The sequence below is a fragment of the Eleutherodactylus coqui genome, chromosome 5 (assembly GCF_035609145.1).
Source record: "Eleutherodactylus coqui strain aEleCoq1 chromosome 5, aEleCoq1.hap1, whole genome shotgun sequence".
NCBI classification, from domain to species: Eukaryota; Metazoa; Chordata; class Amphibia; order Anura; family Eleutherodactylidae; genus Eleutherodactylus; species Eleutherodactylus coqui.
Genome location: NC_089841.1, coordinates 24,583,600 through 24,607,472, shown reverse-complemented (window position 1 = coordinate 24,607,472; position 23,873 = coordinate 24,583,600). Strand labels below are relative to the sequence as shown.

Here is a 23,873-nt window from a genome sequence, read left to right as displayed (position 1 = left end):
CATCCTTATCTATGGTAATAACAGATGATGTCGCTGTAGAGGTGATGGACTCTGGAAATGTCTGTAGTGATATTTATTAATGTCTCCCCATATACAGGATTACACAGTAGTGAAGAAGACCTCTAGTGATGACTGTCGGGCCCCTGTGTGTGATGGATGGGGAAGACCCCTGAGCCCAATTATGGCTCCCCCACTTCACCCCCCGATACATGAGGACATCAATGTACAGAAGATTCTTGAACTTACCAACAAGATGATTGAGCTGCTGACTGGAGAGGTGACGCTGCTGGAAATGCTGTAACATTATACAGTAACAGCACTGGAGGCTTCTGGGTAATGACTGTATATTGTGTTGTCAGGTTCCTATAAGGTGTCAGGATGTCGCTGTCTATTTCTCCATGGAGGAGTGGGAGTATTTAGAAGGACACCAGGATCTGTACAAGGTCATTATGATGGAGACCCGCCAGCCGCTCCCATCACCAGGTAATGGAAGTATTTAGCTGGATTGTAGCTGGGGGGAGTGGGGCATGTGCCCCTGGTGTTTGTAGGCAGGAAGGTGCTGGGCAGGCAGGACACTGTGCTAGTTGGATTAGTGAAGCCACTAACTACACAGTTGTTGATTAAAGTCAGTGTATAATCAGTAGGCCTACAGATCAGCAATACACATTTAATCGCTGATATGTAAGCATCCCGATCCTACAGTGATGCTAGTCAGCGACTGCCCGGCGGACAGCTGCTGTATCAAGCGTTAGCTAGAGAATGCGGCTGCAGAAGATCTCTGCTCCACCAGCCCTACTGCTACAGTATCAGGCGGCGGTGCAGGGCTGGAGAGGTGCCTTGGCTCATGCTGCCCCCGAACCCCAAACTATCCCCACCAGCCCCTCCTCCACTTTGCATTTACTGCTTGCAGGCCCGGAGGAGGAGGGATCCGGCATCACCGGTAAGAGGTTGTGGCTACACAGTGCAGCATGCCTTCATTGTGCTGCTATGAGTCAAACGATGAGTGCTGCTATGTGTCAAACGAGGGTGCTGGATAATGGGAAAGGAGAACGGAGAGGGACTGTTAGATACTAAGGTCAGGACCTGAGAATGGGATGGTGAGGGGATGGAAAGAAAAAAAGAATTTTGTGAAAGTATGGATGTAAAAAGTGTGGCACTGGTGATAATAATGCTTGGTAGGATATTGGTATGGTATTTAGGAGGTGTATGGAATGAAGTACGATATGGTGTTATGATTAGAGATGAGCAAGCATCAAAATGCTCGGGTGCTCGTTACTCGAGTCAAACTTTTTCGTAATGCTCAAGAGCTCGTTTCAAATAATGAACCACATTGAAGTCAATGGGACTCTCGAACATTTTTGAAGGTGACCCATGCTCCTCATGGGGAAGGTTGTGCGAATCGCCTGAAAACATCAGAAAGTGATGGAAACAGAAAGGCATAGGGAACAGCAGGGGCAACATGTATGGATGCATCTGAGGCTCTCAGGTCACACTATTAAGCCAAATTGTGGGCAAGAGCCTGGCGGTCAACCCCCTAACAATTTAGTTGGGACAGACCATAATCAGCAAGGCACACATGCTGGCACACCTTAGCTAAGCACCACACTAGGTGCAACGAAGGCCAATCACTGCCTGCGGGTGACACCACTGCCTCTTCTCCTGTGTTACATTCTGGCATTGCTGTCCACTCCCCACCAAGACGCAGGCACGAGGATGCGTCCACAGCGTACTGAAAATTTTTCCCAGCACTGCATCCATCTGTCCACATCCCAGACAGGGTAAGGTGCACCCCTTCGCGTACTTCGCCGAAGGGAGCTTCACGACGCCGTAGGACGGTCCAACGCCGCCCCTGCACGGAGCGGCATGTGAAAGAGGAGCGGCCCTTTCCTCTCGTCCTGGGGGTTCAGGTCAACCCGCCTTTGTCCAGGAGTACTGGCGGAGAGCTAGTGGTCTTGACCTATTTTCTCAAAGTGCCGAGAAGGAGTGGGGATGCGCACACTGGAGTCAATGCACCGTAGCCGCCCTTCTGACGACTTTCTTTGGGACAGAGCCACGGAGTCCCTGGGTCCCCACTCTGCCGATCTGCCCGCGGTAGCTGGCGGGTGGCCGTCCGACGTGGGCACCTCCTCCAAGCGTCCGGGCACACAACGATGCCTCTGCCAGTTGAGGAAGTGGTGCAAATAGAAAAAAAATATATCTCCACGAGGGGCTTGTTAACCAGTGCCCCAGGGCAGGACAACATGAACCGTGAAGAAATTAGTGGCCAAAGATGGTTACCGCGCTGGGATACGTTTCCGTACGCCGGGTGACCCTTTTAAAGTTGTGCTTTATAGCTGACAAATCGCAGACAAATTAATGTATAACTGTAAGTGCCATCTCATGCCACCTCCGTCGCAGCATTTCATTAGCCACAACAAACGCCAGCATAGTGGGGACTCAGAGGCCAGTACTTCTACATTGTTTATGAAGAAAGCAACCCATTTTAAAAAGATTTTTTTTTTACCAACATTGCAGGTGAGAACCTGAAAGATCTGTGGAGCGAGAGTGCAGGGTAATTGTTTACCAAGAGTATAGGTGAACCCCTGAAACATTAGTTTACCAAGAGTATAGGCGAACCCCTGAAACATTTGTTGAGCAAGAGTATAGGTGAACCCCTGAATGATTTGTGTACCAAGACTATAGGCAAAGCCCTGAAACGTGTCTCAAGACTATAGTCGAACCCCTAAAACATGTGGACCAAGACTATAGGCGAACCCCTGAAACATTTGTGTACCAAGAGTATAGGCGAACCCCAGAAACAATTGCTTTACCAAGAGTATAGGTGAACCCCTGAAACATCTGTGTACCAAGCGTATAGGCGAACCCCGGAAAAATTTGTGTACCAAGAGTATAGGTGTACCTCTGAAAAAGTTGTTTACCCAGAGTGCAGGTGAAACCCTGAAAATTTTTTTAAATATAGAGTTCATACTTGCTTAATTTGCTAACTGAGCCTGTAGGCAGCCCTCCGTAAAAAATTAGTTTTTACAGAGCATGCTGACATGCTGCTTTAGGAGGAGGAGGGAGAAAATCAGAAAAGGATAGTTCAAGCTACTTCTTCCCTTTTTTGGAGGAATAGAGGGTGCATGGTTCTCCAGTTCCAGCTTAAAGATACTTTATATTATGCTGCTTTCCACTGATGAAGAAGAAAGGTCAGGGGAAATCCAGGCTTTGTTCATCCTAATGAGTGTAGGCCTGTCGGTGCTGTCAGTTGACAGGCGGCTACGCTTATCCGTGATAATTCCCCCAGCAGCACTACACACCCTCTGTGATATGACCCTAGCGGCAGGGCAGGCCAGCACCTCCAATGCGTACAGTGCAAGTTTGTGCCATGTGTCAAGCTTTGACACCCAATAGTTGTATGGAACAGAGGGATTACAGAGGACGTTGGTAAGATCGGCTCTGTACTCCCACACCATCTTTTTACAGTGTTCCCTCCTACTCAGCCTAGACTGGGGAATGGTGACACAGTCTGGCTGGGGAGCCATAAAACTGACAAAGGCCTTGGAGAGTGTCCCCCTGCCTGCGCTAGACATGCTGCCTGATCCCTGCGTCTTCCCTGCTAGTTGTCCCAATGAACTACGTTCTCTACCGCTAGCATTGTCAGATGGGAACTTTAGTATCAGCTTTTCCACCAGGGCCTTGTGGTATTGCATCACTCTCGTACTCCTTTCCTCTTCGGGAATGAGAGTGGAAAGGTTCTCCTTATACCATGGGTCGAGAAGGGTTAGCAGTAATCTGTGTTGGCAAGAATGCGTCTAACGCGAGGGTCACGGGAAAGGCAGCTTAACATGGAGTCAGCCATGTGAGTCCAGTATGCAACACATCGCTTTCTTCACTAGGAGGATGACTCTCAGTCTCCTTCTCCTCCTCCTCTTCAGCCCATGCACGCTGAACAGATATGAAGGAAGTAGCATGGGTACACTCTGCAGTGTGGGCAGCAATCTCTTCCCACTTCTCCTCCTCCAATACGTGCTGAGAAACAGATATGCGGGTGGTCTGACTAGACCACCCTCATATCACCCGATTGAACATGTGCGCCAGGCATGGCACATATGTTAGTCTGCCAAGCTGCACAGCCACCACAAGGTTACGGCCATTATCACACACGACCATGCCTGGTTGGAGGTTCAACGGCAAAAGCCACAGATCTGTCTGCTAGGTCAAACCCTGTAACAGCTCTTGGGAGGTGTGCCTCTTGTCACCAAGCTGAGTAGTTTCAGCACGGCCTGTTGACGCTTCCCCATAGCAGTGCTGCAGCGCCTCGAGCTACCGACTGAAGGAGACGTGCTCACAGATGGTGAAGACGGGTCAGATGGAGAGGTGGAGGAGGAGGAGCAGAGGGGGTATGGAGGAGGTGGCAAAATAAGCCAGAGAAACCATGACCGAGGTAGGACCCGCAATCTTCGGTGTGGGTAGCACGTGAGCGGACCCATCGTCAGACTCGGTCCCAGCCCCCACCAGGTTAACCCAATGTGCTGTCAGGGAGATGTTATGTCTCAGCCCGCCAGCACTTGTCCACGTGTTGGTGGTTAAGTGGTCCTTCCCAGTAACCGCGTTGGTGAGGTTTATATTCTGTGACAAATGCTGGTGTAGGGCGGGGACGGCGCAGCGGGAAAAATATTGGTAACTGGGGACCGATTAGCGAGGGATGGCCGCCACCATGAGGTTGCGGAAAGCCTCCGTTTCTACCAGCCTATATGGCAGCATCTCCAGGCTCAGTAGTTTGGAGATATACACGTTTAGCGATTGTGCATGCGGGTGGGTGGCCGCATATTTCCGCTTGCGCTCTAATGCTTGGGTTATGGACATATGGACAGCTGAACGCTGCGAAGGAACACATTAGTGGAGGCAGCGGAGGACCGTGGAGGTGAAGGGGTGGGTGCAGGCCGGGAGACGCTCTTGCCTGCGTCCTGGGAGGGGGATTGCATCTCTGAGGCAGGATGTAACATAGGGGAAGAGGCCTACAGTGTGACCCGCAGGCGGTGAATGGCCTTCATTCCACCTCATCGGGTGCTTAGCCATTATATGCCTGCGCATGCTGGTGGTGGTTAGGCTGGTAGTGGTGGCTCCCCTGCTGATCTTGGTGCAGCACAGGTTGCCCACCACTGTTCGTTGGTTGTCCGCGCTCTCATTGAAAAACCTCCAGACCTTCGAACACCTAGCCCTCTGCACGGGAGCTTGCCACGAGGAGGTGTTGTAGGGAACAGTTGGGGGATTACTTGCTGTGGCCCTGCTTCTCCCTCTGGCCACCCCACTGCCTCTTCCAACCTGTTTTGGTGCTGCACTTGCCTCCCCCTCTGAAGCGCTGTCTTCAGTAGGCTTTCCAACTCAGGTGGGGTCAGTCACTTCATCATCCACAAGCTCTTCCTCTGAATCCTCAGTCTGCTCCTTCCTCAGACTTACTGCCCTAACAACAACCTTACTGACAGACAACTGTGTCTCATCATCATCATCCACAAATGGCTCTTGAGACACTACTTGGGAGTCCCCACCCTCATCATCCTGAGTCTGTGAAGGGTCCAAATTTTGGGCATCGGTCACGACAAACTCCTCAGGTGGCTGATGAACCATCTTTTCCGACTCAGGGCAGGGACCCGAGAACAGTTCCTGGGAGTATGCCTGTTCTGAATCTCTCCTTTTCCCAGAGTAACCAGGTTGGGAGGAAGGAGGATCAGCCTGAGGATTTAGAGGTCCAGTCCCTTGGCTAGCGTGAGTGGACTGCATGTAACTAACTGGGTGTTATTACTGGACGCGTTATCCGTTATTTACGTCATGACCTGATCGCACTGTTGTGCTTTTAATAATGATCTACCATGCGGACCTGCAAAATGTTAAATGAAGCATAGATGCGCTCTACTAATCCTTCCGCAGCAGGCACTGTTTCACCCCACCCGGGACCTCGGCCTCTGCCCACACCCTCATTCGAACGCTCACATCCTTTATCTCGCCCCCTAGCCCTAGTCTTTATCATGTTGTACAATGCACTTGGTCAAAATGCAACTCAAACTGCGAGTTATTTTGCGTACACTTATAGACCAAAATATACACCGTAAACGGTGATAGTATACTGTTGTTAGATAGCGTGGATTGACACGACGCACACAGGGGTATATAGCGTATGCTTAAAGCCCCCCAAAAATAAAAAAATGATAGGAGTTTTGTTACTTCCTATCTCCTCTCTGTACACCACTTGCAGTATACTGCATAAAACCGGTAACAGTATGCAGTATACAACTGGGATGCTTGAGAATACTTTGTGCGCACCACGGCTCCCAGCCAGCCAAACTGCTGATGCACACAATGAGAGGAGTTGTACTCCTAGAAAGGACTGTTGGGTTCTTGGAGCAAGGATCCCTTCCTAATCGCAACCTCTACCCTACACAATCATTTCCCTGAATAGCAGCAGGTCTGTCCCTCAGCTAATGCAGCATGCGTGTTAGGCGAGCCTCAGGTGACCTCCCACACCCATTCTATCTAAATCAGTAAATAGATAGTCCCATGACAGGCTATCCAATGCCTATTCTATATCGAGTGCTAGAAGAAGCAGTGGTGAATTCTGGGATTGTGCGATGTGGACTAGGTTCAGAATTATTCTAACATTATCAGGGGCTTGTCGTGCAGGTATAAAACCCACCATGGTCCTTGTGGATCACGGAGGGAAGATATTTATTTATCCAGTTGGCAAAAATACTAGTAAAATTTTATAATCCAGGTTTTAGAGGGAAATGGGGTGGTAATTCTTTGGGGTGGTGTGGTCCTTATTGGGTTTAGGAATTACTATTATATGAGCATCTAAGAACTCCTCAGGTATATGTTTTCCTAATAAGAGGTCATTGTACAGATGAACCAGGGGGTCGATAAGGGACTCTGCAAACTTTTTATAGTAGAGGGCAGCCAGCCCATCAGGCCTTGGGGCTTTGCCTAGCTTTAGGTTTTTTTATGGTTTCTTCTACCTCCTCCACCCCAATGGTTTGGATTAAATCAATTGTTGATTTGGGTCTAGTTGCAGTAGGGAGATCTCGTCCAAGAAGGACTGTGATGCTAGTGGGTGCCTCTGTGGTTTATATTTATAGACGGAGCTATAGAAATCTCGAAATGTCTGTGCAATTGTGTGGGTATTTGAGGTGCAGTTCCCGTTGTTGGATCGGATAGAGTAAATTGTGAGTCTCTTTGCCTAAGCTTTGTGGCTAACAGCTTATCGGGTTTATTAGCCAGTCAGTAGTAACAGGCTTTTGTCCACTGGAGGGCCCTCTCAACCTGGTCTGTGTAGAGGAGATTCAACTAAAGCTTAACATCTCTTATTTCTTTAATCAGGGCTAAACTGGAGAGCTGTTGGTTCGCTCGCTCCAGGATGCCCAACCACGCTCCAGGTTTACTATGTTCCCAGCTCTCTCTAGCTTAATGTGTGACGCGATATTAATGATCTGTCCCCTCATGTATTCTTAATGTGCTAACCAGACCCAAACCGGTTGTGAGTTGGGGATGACATTCGTATCTAAGTAGGTTTTGAGTTGGTCATTAATTTAGGAATGAGACACTGGATTTTTTAAAAGAGGTTCATTAAGTCTCCATCTTACAGAGTGTGAGTGTGTGAAAGTTGATCCAGGAAGTGCAATATAACTATATCATGGTCCGACCAGACACATGGGATATTTCTGGCCTGAACCAGTGTCGGCAGAATCAAAGGGGATACGAGGATCTAATCTATGCGTGAGTAAGGCTTGGGCAGAGAGAAGGTGTAATTCCTTCTTGCTCCATGATTCTCCCTCCACACATCCGCTATTGCCAAATCCACCAGTGTGGCCCTCAATGAGACTCACTGAGCTGGACATAGTCTATCAAGACCTGAGTAAGAACAATCCATAGAGAGGGACCGCACCATATTGAAATCTCCTATCCAATAAATGTGGGTATCTGGAATGTTTCGGAGTTTATTGGCTACCATGGAAAAGAGTTTATGTGAATTTGTGGTAGGAGCATAGGAGTTAACTATCGTTACTTTATTATCATAGAGAGAGCCCTGCAGAATAAGGAATCTGCCCTGTGGATCAGCTTCCATATGGGTGACGATCAGGAGGAGAAAGTTATAATGAGGATAGTAACCCCCTGGTGTTTCTTAGGGGCTGTTGAGGAATATATTTTAGAGTACTGGGGGTGAGGAGGAGAAGTGAGTCTCCTGTAGGCAAATAATGCCTGGTTTAAATTTCAAATATTGGGCCAGAGCTTTGCGTCTTTTTAGAGGCACATTAAACCCCTTAACTTTATGAGATAGGATAACTACCATTTTGCTGATTGTTTGTTATTATATCTCAGTTCTTGGATGAGAGTCTCCATGGTTTCTACCCATTCGAGGCCTAGAAGGCCCTGATCTAGGAATTACAGCCCTTCCACAGGGAGCTTGTCTACATATCGATCCTACATATCGGAGGAGATAGACATAGTGCTTACATGTGGATATTACCTTAGATAAAAACACATAGCTGGGAAAACTTACAACTAACAGAAACATAGCCACAATGTATTGGGCTTGTAAACGCAGAGTGGTCCAGACGTCAGGCGCGTTCCCCATAATATGTGAGACACCCACCACGTCCAGGGACGTTTCAGAATAGCACTTGAACAGCTAATCGCCCAGGGTGGCCCCCAGTGATAAGGAATGTATTGAAATGTCTCTTGGGGGGTCAGAGAGATGCTTTGTAAAGACTAGTAGATGAATAAAGTCCAAAATTACAGCCCCCTCCATGTAATTCCCCACCCCAGGTGATGCTGTGTTACATATGGAAGAGTACCGTATAGTCCCGTAGTTGAATGGAGCTCCACATCACTGGGAGGGCCGATCTTGGCGTGGAGATACAGTCATTGACCAGGTTCTCATTGGCCGCTGGGCTCTGGGTGTCACGACATTCGGAGAATCGGGGGGAATTCTTTCTTCCACCAAAGTACATCTTCCTTCTTCCAGGATTCAGAAATGATATATTTGCTGGTTGATCTTCAGGTTCAATGTGAAGGGGAAGTTCCATATATAATGGATATTAGCTCTTTGTAAAACTTGAGTGGGAGGTCTCAGACTTCTTCTTTTAGCCAGAGTGATTGGGGCAATTACCGCATAGATCTGGACAAACCTCGGAAGCCCCAGAAGCTCGGTCAGATTTTTTGCAGCTGCTGGTATCTGGTCGCTCATCTCGCCATAATGGAGTTTGAGGACAATGTCTCTTGGCAGATTTGGGTTGTTAAGTGTGGTCAGGGCACGGTGGATACGGATGATACGTAAGCTTTCTTAAGAGACTTGTGTTAGCAGCGCAGAGAACAAATTAGTTGCAGCTTCATGGATGTTAGTGATAGCCTCTGGCATACCTCTGATTCGGATATTGGCCCATCTACTTCAGTCTTTCAGATCCTCACATTTCAATTCTAAAGCTTCTATCTGCTCAGAGTAATCTTCACCCCAGCTCGTTCCTCATCCAGGGCATCTACTATGTCATCTGTCTTGTGTTTCAGATCCGTAATACGCTGTCCTAGATCATGTATCTGGCCGTTGATATCGCATAGTGTAGATTGTAATTCTGCTTTAAAGAGATGTTGAATGCGAAGAAAAAGTGCTGTAACTAGAGATGAGCGAGTATACTCGCTAAGGGCAATTGCTCGAGCGAGCATTGCCCTTAGCGAGTATCTCCCCGCTCGAGAGAAAAGGTTCGGGTGCAGGCGCGGGGGAGCTGTGAGTTGCGGCAGTCAGCGGGGGGGGGGAGGGGGAAGGGGGGCGAGAGAGATCTCCCCTCCGTTCCTCCCCGCTCTCCCCCGCAGCTCCCTGCTCGCTGCCGACACCCGAACCTTGTCTCTCGAGCGGACAGGTACTCGCTAAGTGCAATGCTCGCTTGAGCAATTGCCCTTAGCGAGTATGCTCGCTCATCACTAGCCGTAACGGAGTCTTCTGATGTTGATAGTGGGAGGACAGATAGGTCTCCTAGCGGTGGAGATGTTGGGTTGTCCATATGTGGAGTCTGAACCTGTGACCTCTCCAGTTCGGATGGGCTGGGTCGGGGGCTTGAGAATAGTTCTGGGAGTATGCTCTGGGATGTAAAAGGTCATGATTTATTCTGTTTGCTGTTTTTCTTTGTCTTAATGACAGACTTCAATCCGGCTCTCAATGAAATATCCAGGATGGGGTGGAGCACAGGTCACGAGTGAAGAAGAAACATCGTGCCCGTGTATGTGGCCTTCCAGCTTAGTGGGGGTCCTAGTGGGTCTGCTGCATATAACTAGAAATAGGAAATTGAATTGGCCAGCAGTACGGGGGCCTGAGCAGATTCCGCTGGTTGTGGTTCTTTGCAAAAATCGCTGTGCATGAACTGTAGAATATATATGTACTATCAGAGCTTGCCACTAGGTGGCGGCAGCATCCCGGTAGAAAGGATTTGTGAATGCAGTATCGAGATCTGCCACTAGATGTCATCAGTGCTATGGGGGGATGTTGAATGGAGATGCAGTTTCATGTTTCGCCACTAGATGATAGCAGTGTCTTGGAAGGAGATATTGTGATGTGTATGACAGTCCCCTTGGTCTGGAGCGGGGGACGGGCTGACTGCTTCTGAGGTCAGTTTTTGATCTGCCTCCTTTTTCTTTCCCCCCTTTCCTTCTCTTCAGCTCTTTTCTCCCTATCCTTTTGCTTTATTTCTGTTTTGGGCTTAGGTGGGAGCGGTGGGGAATCGGCAACACTCACCCCCTCAGGCATGGTGATCGAACACTGCAGCTGAGCTCCACCTGTGCTGTGCTGCCCTCTGCTGGTGTGTCTGAGCTTGCCGTTTGTCCGGTGGGCTCACAGGACAAGCCGTGGACACGGCCTCTAGGCTGGTTGGCTGGGCAGCAAAAACCCAGGCTGCGGCTTCAGACCCGTCACTAGGCTCCAAGTCCCCTCCGGCCCCCGATCTTCAGGGGAATGATTGAATTAGGCCTGATGTATCTTCCCATTCAGCTGGAGTATAAACTATATATGGATGACATGTGATACCGTTATAGGTGATAACACATGATGGGCATTTATGGCACGGACATAAAACACACCTATGTGAGCGGGAACTACTATTCATTATATGATGTCTATACTGATGAGGGAGAAATGGTTTTCCAGCTCCGGTACTAAGGGTCCTTTTACACTGACCAACTCTAGATCTGATGTAACCAGCGCTGATCGGTAGGCAGGTCAGTCACTGCTGGTTTACTTTTAGTTTTACATGGGCCAAGAATCGCTGCTATGAGAACGAATGATCTTTAGTCTGATGGCTGATGTACAGAGGCCGGCTGGTCATCTCCTCGGTAATATGGAGGGAGGTAAAGCTGAAAAGCGAGTGTCACTAGTATGTCCGCTCAGGTGTCACATCTTATCTCTCAGCTGGGAGTGAATGCGGTTCCTTAGAATCCCACTCCCTTACACTGTACTGTAGATTATACAATCCCGCAGTGTGTGATCTCACCGTAATACTCTTCCAGTTGCCATAAATGGGCACAATTGGGAAACAGATTCCGAGTAGTTTCATCCTAATATAATGTCTGAGCCGATTATAAGGGGGTTGGAGATAAAGTAACGGCTTACAGATGTGTTTTCTAATGGCTCCAAAGAGTTTGTTCAGAATCAGGAAGAGTCTAATGGCCGGACCGCCATCAGGGCAGGATAAATGGTTACAGAGGCCCCCGCTGACCGCTGGCTGCTGCCTGCCTGTCAATAAAGATATCAATATGTCCTGAGCCAAGTCAGTGATCGCCAAGTCAGTGATTACACATGACTGCTGCGTTAGAAGATTCTGCTGCTGGCACCCCGTCAATTGATTTCAGGGAAGGGCTTTAAATATAAGCCCTTCCCTAAAAATCCGAATGAAGTGTGACAGCTGCGGTAGAGAATTGAAGAATTCCTCTGCTGCATCTGTCACAGATGTGGACGATGTAGCAGCGGAGAATTATTTTTACTAGAGGGATGAAGGAAAAATCTGCCGCATGCAGCAGATGTGTTCTTCATCCTTGTGGGGGTCACGGCAGCCGCAGATAGGTAGGTATATTTCTTATTTTTTTACACTAAAGGTTTTCTTTTTCAGGGAGGGGCTTATGTGTAAAGCCCTTCCCTGAAAAAGAATGCAGGGGTGCCGGCAGCAGTCGCAGCTCCACTGAAAACAATGCATGGACCTGCATTCACGAGTGTTTTTGCACGTACATAGTCACGCACTGATGTGCGCACAAAAACACGCTCGTGTGAAGCAACCCGCAGGGTGGAAACACTCGGCGCAGTTGGCCACACAAAAACCTGGCATAATTACATGGCGACTGGCTGCAGTCGGTGGGCACGGTCTGGTTGTGTGTGACCGGCCACAATGTGTCCTTTCATCCATGTTTATTTTTTTAACAGGAAACAGAGCCCCAGAACCAACCTTAATACATAAATACAATACCAGAACCAAGGTCATAACATAATTACAACACCAAAACCAAGCTTGGTGATGTACATACATACAATACCAGAACCAAGCTTGGTACGTAAATACAGCAACTGAGCCAAGCTGTGTACATGTAAACAGAACCAGGAACTGTATTTCCCCTTTATGACCAGTTTCAGACGAGCGCATTAAGGGCACAGTTTACAGATGTATCGCAGCCTGACTGCAGGTCTACAGACCCGAACTTGCGGCATGACCGGGAACTATGAAGTGTATAGGCTGCAGGAAGAAGCAGGGGCATACAAAGAACCCTTGGGGACCTAGAGCAAATCTCAGACCCCCCCCCCCCCCCCCCCCGGAATAAATTAAAAAGTATGTAATATATTATTTTTTTCCTGTTTTCTTGCAACAAAACTTACTTCTCCTCCCTCTTCCCATTAAGCTGCTGCTGCTGCAACCACTAGTTGATAGTTCAGTGCCCCTCCCCCTCCCTTTACATCCAATAATATGCCCATTGTGGTCTTACTTGATGTAATATTGCCCCCCGCCATGGCCTCAATTAGTAATGTGACTCGCTCTAAGGCTTCAATCAATAATATGACCCCCACTCTGTGGCCTCAGTTAGTATTGTGACCTCCTACGCTCCCAATCAGTGGCATAACTAAAGTCTTATGGGACTCAGAATAAACTTTAAACACCAAAAGGTATCAGCTTCATCATCCTCCAATGTCCCCCAAACAGACCCCATGTTCCATTGCCCCATTATCCTCCATTGTGGGCTCGCTCGCTCTCTCCGGCTCACAACGTGACCTCACTTCTTTCCCCCCTGTGCGGTCAGTCAAACTACAGTGAACGCTGGAGCCGGGGAGGGAGGTCACTCTGTCAGCCTATGAGAGAGCGGGACATGACAGTACCGTGAGTAAGACTGTCAGCACTAGTACTTGCAGGAGTCCCCGTACCTTTGAGAGCAGCGGCAAACATGGTGACCGTAAACCTCGGCCTGGAAGAACATGCCTCCCTGCCCCGGTCTGATGTGACAGCATATCGCATTATTGAATGCACTAAGCTGTTTTACAGATGAGCAGTTCTATATTTGCTGCACACCGTGTGTTACTGACATCCGGCTTCATGGGAGATTTCTTTATGGAAAAACAGAAACTGATGTTGGTGCAGAAATGGCCGAACTCCATCTGTATGGAATATACTATTCCTGTAGCTACCGAGGACAGGAGCCCGGGTCTTGTGGAGGACTCTGCAAATTACTCTTCATGACCCTTATCAGATCCCCTATATTGATGGAAACCAGAATTAGCTACTTTTAAGTCCCAATTCACATCTGTAGTTTTTGATGATTTGTTCTTCACTGACAATCACTTGGTGTTTAAGTGAGCTGCAAACCAAGTGACTTCGAAAGTTGAGCGATTCTCACTCAGTTTCTCTGTCAGGATCCGTGTTTACATGGGCAGACAGTCATCCATAATGGCTCTCTTCAGTGATAGCTCTAGCAGCTGTCAGCCTGTGTAAAAGCACCCTTAGATGATGATTACCTTTTTCTACATGACTTGTTATTTGTATAGAAATGTTATAAAATATCAGTATCATTTTTAAAGTCTATAGTATTAAAGAATAATCAACTTTATTCTTGGCAGATGACGGTACCGGGAGCTCAGAGAGACATCTGATATCTGCAGATTGTAAAGCAGAGGATTGCGGTATCACACAAGATACATATGAAGAACCTGCCATTATCCCAGATATCTCCTCAGCCCTTCACAGCAAAGATCCATCATCGGATCCTCTTATACAGGTCCCATCTTCTGATTCATCACAGACTGATGAGCAGAATAGATGTCACAGGAGGGGAGAAGATCATAGAACTCACACAGGGGAGAGGACATATTCATGTTCAGAATGTGGGAAATGTTTTGCTCACAAAACACATTTCCTGCGACATCAAGAATTTCACACAGGAGAGAAGCCATTTTCTTGTTCAGAATGTGGGAAATGTTTTACATGGAAATCAAACCTTGTTAGACATCAGAGAACTCACAGAGGAGAGAAGCCATTTTCATGTTCAAAATGTGAGAAATGTTTTGCAGCAAAATCAGCCCTTGTTACACATAAAAGAATTCACACAGGAGAAAAGCCATTTTCTTGTTCAGAATGTGGGAAATGTTTTATAAAAAAATCAGCCCTTCTTACACATAAAAGAATTCACACAGGAGAGAAGCCATTTCCTTGTTCAGAATGTGGGAAATGTTTTACAGAGAAATCAGTCCTTGTTACACATAAAAGAATTCACACAGGAGAAAAGCCATTTCCATGTTCAGAATGTGGGAAATGTTTTACAGAGAAATCATTCCTTGTTACACATAAAAGAATTCACACAGGAGAAAAGCCATTTTCTTGTTCAGAATGTGGGAAATGTTTTGCAGCGAAATCAGTCCTTGTTACACATAAGAGAATTCACACAGGAGAAAAGCCATTTTCTTGTCCAGAATGTGGGAAATGTTTTATAAAAAAATCAGCCCTTGTTAGACATAAAAGAATTCACACAGGAGAGAAGCCATTTCCTTGTTCAGAATGTGGGAAATGTTTTGCAGCGAAATCAGTCCTTGTTACACATAAGAGAATTCACACAGGAGAAAAGCCATTTCCTTGTTCAGAATGTGGGAAATGTTTTGCAGCGAAATCAGTCCTTGTTACACATAAGAGAATTCACACAGGAGAAAAGCCATTTTCTTGTCCAGAATGTGGGAAATGTTTTATAAAAAAATCAGCCCTTGTTAGACATAAAAGAATTCACACAGGAGAGAAGCCATTTCCTTGTTCAGAATGTGGGAAATGTTTTACAATGAAAAAGCACCTGGTTAAACACCAGGAAACTCACACAGTAGAGAAGCCATTTTCTTGTTCAGAATGTGGGAAATGTTTTGTAGCGAAATCAGCACTTGTTAAACACCAGCGAACTCATACTGGAGAGAAGCCATTTGGATGTTCAAAATGTGGGAAATGTTTTACAGAGAAATCACATCTCTTGCAACATCAAAGAATTCACACAGGAGAAAAGCCATTTCCTTGCTCAGAATGTGGGAAATGTTTTGCAGTGAAATCAGCCCTTGTTACACATAAGAGAATTCACACAGGAGAAAAGCCATTTCCTTGTTCAGAATGTGGGAAATGTTTTGCAGTGAAATCAGCCCTTGTTACACATAAGAGAATTCACACAGGAGAAAAGCTATTTCCTTGTTCAGAATGAGGGAAATGTTTTATAGGAAAATCAGCCCTTGTTACACATAAGAGAATTCACACAGGAGAAAAGCTATTTCCTTGTTCAGAATGAGGGAAATGTTTTATAGGAAAATCAGCCCTTGTTACACATAAGAGAATTCACACAGGAGAAAAGCCATTTTCTTGTTCAGAATGTGGTAAATGTTTTACAATGGAAAATGACCTTGTTAAACACCAGCGAACTCATACCGGAGAGAAGCCGTTTGGATGTTCAGAATGTGGGAAATGTTTTACAATGAAAACAGACCTTGTTAAACACCAGCGAACTCATACTGGAGAGAAGCCGTTTGGATGTTCAGAATGTGGGAAATGTTTTGCAGCGAGATCAGTCCTTGTTACACATAAGAGAATTCACACAGGAGAAAAGCCATTTTCTTGTCCAGAATGAGGGAAATGTTTTATAGGAAAATCAGCCCTTGTTACACATAAAAGAATTCACACAGGAGAGAAGCCATTTCCTTGTTCAGAATGTGGGAAATGTTTTATAGGAAAATCAGCCCTTGTTAAACATAAGAGAATTCACACAGGAGAAAAGCTATTTCCTTGTTCAGAATGAGGGAAATGTTTTATAGGAAAATCAGCCCTTGTTACACATAAGAGAATTCACACAGGAGAAAAGCCATTTTCTTGTTCAGAATGTGGTAAATGTTTTACAATGGAAAATGACCTTGTTAAACACCAGCGAACTCATACCGGAGAGAAGCCGTTTGGATGTTCAGAATGTGGGAAATGTTTTACAATGAAAACAGACCTTGTTAAACACCAGCGAACTCATACTGGAGAGAAGCCGTTTGGATGTTCAGAATGTGGGAAATGTTTTACAATGAAAACAGACCTTGTTAAACACCAGCGAACTCATACTGGAGAGAAGCCATTTGGATGTTCAGAATGTGGGAAATGTTTTGCAGCGAAATCAGTCCTTGTTACACATAAGAGAATTTACACAGGAGAAAAGCCATTTTCTTGTTCAGAATGTGGGAAATGTTTTACAATGAAAAAGCACCTGGTTAAACACCAGCGAACTTATACTGGAGAGAAGCCGTTTGGATGTTCAGAATGTGGGAAATGTTTTACTCACAAATCATGTTTACTGCGACATCAAAAAACTCACACAGGAGGGAAGACATCTTTTTAAGCCTGTTTTGTCAAACCGTACAAAAAAAAAGGTAAAAAAAAAAGTAGTCACATGTCATACAAGAAAAGGGAAGTAATTTAGTGATGAATAAGAAATGTATGTATTTACCGATGAAGAGCTGTTAGTCAGAAACAAATATAATCCAGATAACCCACCTTTATTATCAGCCGTGTACATAGAATATTTCACACTGATACATATAACTGCGTCTCTAAACTTGTTTCTAACTGTTGATAAAAGTTTACTTGTGTAACTTACATGTTTGTATTTGGGCCGATCTTTCTTGTTCTTTTAGATGATGTTTCCACCAATGAGCCCAGCAAGGGCGTCTCCCCTCCATCTCATCACTATGGGGTCATATACTAGGAAGAGTCGCACACAGTAATATACAGCTGTGATCACATGGGAAAGGTTCTACAACTTCAGTGTAACATATCAGACTTTATTTATACTGGACTATACAACTTGGGGCGCACAGCCCGATAAAACAAATGATTTAACTAAAACAGGCAGTATTGATGCATTTCAGGGACACAGCCCCTTCCTCCGAAACAGTTGGGTAAAGTACAATAATTAGGATAGGAGAGTAAATAGAGTAAAAGAAATGGGAGAAAGGAAAAGAGATGCACAAAAAAGTACACATTATCAGTGGAGAGTAAAAGTATCGAACAGATTATGTGCTCGGGGGTTTGTGAAGAATCGCTGTATCTGTTAGTTTATATAGTTAGTGTGGTTTAGTAAGCAGACTAGTATTATGTATGGATCATGAATAGAGGAAGGAGGGTTTGTTAAGAGTAACAGTACGCAACCTAAGTTCACTCTACTCCAATATAATTGATAACTACATAAATAGTCCAGACAATCTGAATACAGAACTGGCTAAAATAATAATAACAATGGCAAGAAAAACTATATAAGTACTGTTATAGAAATTCATCAGATTAGATAGAGTTAAAATAAGAGTCATAGATGACCACACACCTTAGAAGTAACCAGATGAGACTGAGTGTTCTGATTTTGACAAAGGAATATCAGCTCTTTCCATGAACTGCCTCCTTATCATTTTTTATAGATGGGTAAAAGAAAGTGGTACGATATGCATAGACATAGGTTGTCTCACAAGTATGACAAAATCAAGGCATATTACTAAATACATTCTAGGCAGAAAAATAATCTTCCCAGGCTGAGATGGTCTATGATTCTATAAGATGGTCGACGTGATGTTGAAATCAACATTTGCAAATATTGAGTTGATATCATGTGGTTATTCAGTTAGTCCATAAAGAACATCAGAAAACTCACACAGGAGAGAAGCCGTTTTCTTGTACAGAATGTGGGAAATGTTTTACTCACAAATCAGATTTACTACGAAATCAAAAAGTTCACAGCGGAGAGAAGCAGATTTTTTAAAACCTGTTTTATCAAACTGTCAAAAAAGGTAAAAATAAAAAAAGTCAAGTGACATGTCATACACAAAAAAGGGAAGCAATTTAGACAATAAGTGATAAATAAGACTTGTATGTCATTACCAATAAACATCTGTAATCCAGAAACAAATAATATCCAGATAACCCACCTTTATATCACCCGTGTATACAGAGTATTTCGCACTGATACTTATAACTGTGTCTCTAAACTTTTTTCTAAGGCCGCCTGCAGACGGCCAGGTCGGATCCCACTGTGAGAATTGTGGCAGCAGGATGCGGACCCGTGCCGCTGCAGAGACCTGTGGCTCACCCGCTCTCAGCGTCTTCTGTTTCTTCTATGCGCCGGCTGATTGCCAGCTGGCGCATGCGCAGAGTGGAGCCGGCCCGTCACCACAGACATTTCTGTGCGGGCCACAGATGCTTGACAAAGATCACTGAATGATCGAAACGTTGCACAGAGGAATAAAGACAACTTTGGCATAACTACTGCATCATTATTGCTGCTACAGCATATCTACAATTTGGATGACATTTTTGTGGAGTCTATTGATCCAGACTCCTGCTGTAGCTGGCAGCTCTGTATCTGTGGGTCCTACCTTATTGGTTCTGTGGACGAGTGCTGTTCCCATACTACTTGTATGATGCTGGGGGCCTAGTGGCCCCAGCGGTAATAGTGACCCCCTAGCGGTAATGGTGACACTCCACAGCGGCCCCCAGTAGTAATGGTGACACTCCACAGTGGCCCCCAGTATTATAGTGCCACCCCACAGCGGCCCCCAGTATCACAGTGACATCCCCACAGCGGTCTCCAGTATCATAGTGACACCCACAGCAGCCCCCAGTATCATAGTGACACCCCACAGCCACCCGCAGTATCATAGTGACATCCCCACAGTGGCTGCCAGTATAATAGTGACATCCCACAGCTGCCCCCAGTCTAATAGTGACATCCCACAGCGGCCCCCAGTATAACAGTAACATTCCACAGAGACCCTCAGTGTCATAGTGACATCCCACAGTGGCCCCCACTGTGGGATGTCACTTCTGCTCAGCGTTGCTGCTCGGCGATGATCCTGGTGCACACTATGACGTCAGTGGGCTGGTGGACACTTCTTCCACTGCTCTCACCGAACCAAGTAGGAGATGTCATGACAGGAAATTCCCGGCTGCACACTGATGTCACAGTGTGGCTGGTATCAGTGCCGTTAGCAGCGCAGTGAGTGAATACCCAAAGTAGAAGAGTGGAGGAGGTGGCAGCATAAAATGATGCAGAAAATAATGTCATACAAAGGAACATGTTTATTGCGTCCAAGTTAAGATAGGCAACGTTTCGACCTATAATTAGGTCTTTTTCAAGGCAAATAACATAAGGATCAGGATATGCAGTCCATGTTGACGTGTATCCTGTTATCATGTACACACGAGAATAAACAGACCGATTAGATATATAAATTATAGCACTTTATTAGCATGATAAGTGTGTCCTTCTAATAAAGGATGGGTATATTTCCTTATTATACATGAATGGTAACGAATAGATCAATTTAATATGCAAATAAACGTGTAAACAAAGTCATCTATTAGTATGACAAATGTAGTCCATCTTATCACATGAACTCTTATACTGGTCATGTGAGCATCTGGTGAACAACTACCTTACCAATATACCTAGCGCGTCATCATACTGTGCCTTGACGCTTCTGATCCCACGAATGCATGCAACCCGAATCATGTGACGCTACAGAGCGCGGTGATGTCACTACGCAATCTAGCGTCACCGCGCTCACTCTGTTATACTGTGACTAACTCGCGGTGTCGCCATGACGTTACTAACGTGGTGACGTCATGACGTTGCCCAGCACTACGATACCTAACTTCACCGCACCCATACTGTCGTCCGGCGGCCGATGCGTGCTGACGTCACTATGGTACGCCACGTTGTGACGTTGCAGCGGCACGGCGCAGCCAACGCCTTCCTCCTCACCTATCGGCGGCCTGTTTTGCTAGTACAGCCCCTTATGGGAGGCCCAATGGTGATAGCGTACTTTCGACATTTAACATTTAATGCGCGGATCAGGGCCTTTTTAAGGATATCGGTAAGCAATATGGGTAATCCTATGATAGAAGACACTAGCCTAGAACATACTAATGCTCAATATCTCTCCATAAAGATCGCTATAATACCATGGACAACAAAGAGTCAACCAACCTTCCCCCCTCCCTGAGTTCACATGATTGGCTGAACGGCATGACATACCCACTTAGGGAGGAGCAAAGCTTGCTTTATAAGGACAGACATCAAACCAGTGCACAGATAGCCCTGACCTACCACCAAGGCCAGAGGCGCTGCTACTTTTACTCCAGACTAGGTACTAGGCAGCCTTAGACATAGACAGCCTTGTAAACAGGCAGCCTTAGAAACAGGCAGTCTTAGCAATAGTAACATTAGTGATACCAACACGTATATCATAGTACTGGTTCACTAATTCAAACATGAAAGATCGCAAATAGGGCCTTTCATGACTCTCTAAGTAACTGACCGAGTATACATCTCTATAAAATTTCTAGATTGGTATCCTATAGGATACTGCCTACACATGGCAGGTTATCCTTCATTTGAATTATATCAGTCTTATGCTAAGAGCGAGCCGATAAAATACTATCGACTGGGGTGATTTGTACATTACTATACCATCTTTGGTTCAAATTGAACTCGGAAATAGTAAATTACATCCGACTGTACTAACTCAACTATCTGCTGATGACCCGCTTTCACTAGCGGAGAAATGCGTTGAGAGAGACTATAAGAGATTACATAGTACTTAGGAAAGAGCACGATAATGCTCAAACTTTAATCACAAGAAATTACAAAGTACCACATGCTGATTCTATTGACTGTTATACAGTTTCTAATTGTCTTTGGAAGGAACAGGTGTGTGCCCACTGATCACTTTAATGGGCTCATATCCTCCCCTCTTTCCGAATAAAAAATATGAGACTATGAGTACTTAGACAGCGGTAATAGAATACTAATCAGTACAACTATACATCGTCTGCTCTTTAATACCTACTCACAATCTCTCATATACCATTTCCTTTACGACTAAATGGATAAGTGAAATAATCTTCATGTAAGACTTATCCTTATTGTCAAACATAATAAGTGATACAGGATTGAGCTGATTCAGCCTATCAGAATATCCTGACACAAGTTCAAAATTTCTAGTATGGGAATGGGACTTTAAGAAAGGAATTGATCTATCCTTATCCGAGTTCTTATCAATTTTTGACAACTTATACCACTTTGCTCTATAACCTATTGGTATATGTTGTTCCCTCCTGACAACTTTTGAAGAAGAGGGAACTAATATAGAATGCAAGTGGTAATAAGTCTCCAATAAGACTTGGATACCTCTGAGAACTCAGGGGTTTTTGTGTAAGTGCCCTGTGTCTGTTTAACACGTTTTTATGTATAACTAATAAAAAGATATTATTTTAATTTTGTCTAAACTGTGAAGGGCTTCTAGTTTGCAATATTAGACTTTTCTGCCTCTGTGACAACATATTTTTTTATATGGGTGACAGTGTGGGCCTTCTTTGAACCAGGCTTCAGCAGCAGATAATCCGTATTTCTGTTGATCTTTAGCTGATTGTGTCTGTATTTTATCACATAAGTCTTTATAACTAAGGACTTCTAATTTATTTTTAATCTATATTTTTTCTCACTTGTCACAATATTTGACCTAGTTAAGATTTAACTTGTGCATGTACTTCTTCATTCCTTCAAGGACTTCCTGTCATTGATAACAACAGAGACATTCACAGAAGAATGCCTTACAGTTTGCATTTCCCATTGTTAGTAATTATGTTCTTGACGTTGATTTAAAAGACAAACAACATAAAATGAGCCTTTGGCCACTGAAATATACAGCAGAATCGCAAAAGTTCCTGACCAGAACCAGTGCTTTGCTATATACACGAAGACTCCTTCTTGCCTTTCCGAGTAGGGCCTGTGAACATTGAACACAATCAAGGGTCTTGTCCGAAAACAACCCACACACCAAGGTTGGTCCTTAATGTGTCCAAGAGGTCAGTGCCCATGTATCGGATCTGCCTATCTCAATCACTCACACATTCGCTTCATGCAGTATAAGACAACAATACAAATATTGCAATATGTTAGTAGGCGGCCGCCCTCTTTGTATATTCTTAGTTACTCTATAACACAATATCAAAGAAAAAGAAGTAGTAGGAAGATAAGAAGTAAAGTTCCTGGACACCCCTGTGTCCCATGCCGTCATCCAATTTTTTACGTGCCGCATGGAGTAATTCTTTCCTGTAGCCTTCTCACAATGGCTATGGTCTCACATAGACTACTGCTATTGTCCCTTAACAACCAATTTGTCTATACTTGCCTCATTTATAATACACATTGTAAATTCTACTAACACTAAAGTATACAGAAGAAGAAGAGAGAAGAAAAGTTTAACCATTGCTATGCTTACTGCACATTATCTGGAAGGCTTCTAAATTCTCAGGCTAGTTCGGAAAAATGTCACTGTTTCGGACAGGATGCCCGACTGGCCTCTAATAATGTCTAAGCAAGACGGAGGTCTTTTAATGATCAGAGAGTACTTCAGATCCACCTTTTCACAGCCAGACTGTCCTTTCCCTCTGCAGTGAATTTTTCCAGCTCGAAGGACCAAAAATGTAAGGAGAATTTATGTGTTTACCAAGGAGAAGACAATCTCAGATCTCGTGTAGAAGGAAAAGTATCTACCTCCAAGAATAATTACAATACATGATAGGCTACCACTAAAAATGATTAACATAAGTTACACCTTTTAAGGCGTAACTATAATATACAATGAAGCCGCTATGATTTCAGTGAGAAGGAATGCAAGGGAAGTGGTCTGAGAGACTATCTGATCTTCTGTTTGTCTTATCTCATAATGCTCTCTGATATATAGAAAAGGTTTCATTTAACCCCTTGTGAGAGAATGACTATGAGAGGTTCGCCATTTTGTGTATCTTCTGTTTGTCTTATCTCATATTACTCTCTGGTATAGGCCCCCTGCACACGGGCGGAAAGTTTGCGGCGGGATTTCCAACAGAATTTCCTCCCCTAGACGCCTGCATAGGATTGCATTGCAAAACGCAATCCTATGCAGACGGCTGCGATTTGTCCGCGTGAAAATACACACAGAAAACAAATCGCAGCATGCTCTATTTCTGTGCAGGTGTTGCAGAGGCCTGCACAGAAATGTCTCTCCCGGCGCCCCAACTCCGCTCTGCGCATGCGCCGGCTGGCTGGCAGCCGTCACATCAAAGAGCCGGAGCCGCAGGAGAGGTGAGCGCAGCACTGGTCCCTGCAGGGATTCGGGTCAGGTCCCGCTGCAAGAATCCTCACAGCAGGATCCGACCCGGCCGTCTGCAGGTGGCCATATAGAAAAAGGTTTTGTTTAACCCCTTCACTACTTATACTAGCAGGATGCTATATCTTCCTAGTCTACAATCTAATAGCAGAACAAGTACCTGATACATTGCTCTACAATTTTCTTA

The 23,873-nt window shown here is 45.2% G+C and overlaps 1 protein-coding gene and 1 pseudogene across 1 annotated transcript in view; both read left to right on the top strand.

Annotated features, from left to right (window-relative positions):
- The window catches only part of LOC136627321 (zinc finger protein 585A-like), a 368,397-nt gene that overhangs the window by 277,505 nt on the left and 67,019 nt on the right, over positions 1 to 23,873 (top strand). The gene's annotated exons all lie outside the window — the stretch shown is intronic.
- LOC136627329 (zinc finger protein 850-like) lies at positions 105 to 17,141 on the top strand (annotated as a pseudogene).